This window comes from Solea senegalensis, linkage group LG11, assembly GCF_019176455.1.
Source record: "Solea senegalensis isolate Sse05_10M linkage group LG11, IFAPA_SoseM_1, whole genome shotgun sequence".
Taxonomy (NCBI): Eukaryota; Metazoa; Chordata; class Actinopteri; order Pleuronectiformes; family Soleidae; genus Solea; species Solea senegalensis.
In genome coordinates this window covers 818,649-820,355 of record NC_058031.1, presented here as the reverse complement: position 1 = coordinate 820,355, position 1,707 = coordinate 818,649, and positions in this window count along the sequence as shown.

Sequence of the window (1,707 nt, the reverse complement as noted above, 5' to 3'; positions counted from 1 at the left end):
GCTGATTGTGTGTGTGTGTGTGTGTGTGGGGTGGTGTTTACCAGACTTCAAAATAAAAGACGCAGCTTCTTCCTCTCCCACCTCCTCCTACCATTTCAATATAAGAGTCATATATAACTTCCAGTCCCGTCAGAAAAGGCTGTGACTTCTTGTGGGCCACAAGGAATAAGGGTCCTGAGGAGCCCAAAAACCCCTGAGTAACATCTCTTCAACTTATCAACTTATCTCTATGTGTTTGTTCAGAATGTTCCTTAAACATAACAAAAATGACAAGATGATGGACAATATGTAACTTTGAATACACAGAAACAGTAAATAACAAATCCCCCTCACCCACCATCGGCAAAAATATCCTCATGTAGTATATTTTCTGTTCATTAACTTGTGACTGATATCTGAGGACACACCTAGGAGAAACACACTACGAATAACTGCACCGTTTGTTCTTATTGTATGGCGACATCTTCTGGTCAAAGACATGTAGGACTGCTGCCGCAGCCATCCTGCCCTGAGCATGCACGAACGTAGACTACAATGTGTTTTGACAGCAAAGTTATTAGTACTCTATTTCCTTCCAAAAAGTAAAAAAAGAAGAAGCTAAAATTAATGTTCCTGAGAATCAATCCACTGGATTTATTTCCATTTGAAGGGAATATTGTGCTTTAATAATGTTTATTTATTCAACAACGTCATACTGACTACAAACATGTGCTCTTTGCCAGTCAGTCAAAAACAAGTAAATGAATAAATAAATAAATAGTACAATTGCTTTGTTATAATGTACAATTGCTTTAAATAATAATAAAAAAAAATGGATTCCATAGCCTTAAATGAAGGCTTTTATACTGTGTGTACTAGGGAATCACAGTCTACCTCACGGTATGATATGTGATACATGGTTCAATAATATTGAGATTCTGTGACTATCAATACACTGCAAGACAATCATTTAATGACACATCACAAAATCTGTCTCACTGAAGAAGACACAACGTTAATGTGTTAAAAAAGTTAAAAGAGCAGGATTTCTCTATTTATTCACAGCATAAAGAACAAAGTGCATAAAGTCGGCCCTAAACACCTCAGAGAAAAAACTTTCTGATCACATTGTCACTTTAGATGACATCACCCTGGCTTCCAGTTCCACTGTGAGGAACCTTGGAGTTACTTTTGACCCAGAAATGTCTTTTGATTCACACATAAAACTAATTTCCAGAACAGCCTTCTTCCACCTGTGGAACATTATGAAAATTAGAAACATTCTGTCTTTACAGGACGCTGAAAAACTAGTTCATGCTTTTGTTACATCTAGATTAGATTACTGTAACTCCTTATTATCAGGATGTTCTAACAAGTCTGTTAGAATCCTTCAGTTAATTCAAAATGCTGCAGCACGAGTTCTGACAGGAACTAGAAAGAGAGACCATATAACTCCAGTGTTAGCTTCTCTACACTGGCTCCCCGTACAGTTTAGAATTAAATTTAAAATCCTCCTCCTCACGTACAAAGCACTTAATGGTCAGGCCCCTTCATACCTGAAAGACCTAGTCTTACCCTATTACCCTAATAGACCACTTAGGTCACAAAATACAGGTTTACTTGTGGTTCCCAGAATCTGTAAGAGTAGAATGGGAGGCAGAGCCTTCAGGTACCAGGCTCCTCCTCTCCTGTGGAACCTGCTTTCAATGACAGTTTGGGGGGGCGGAG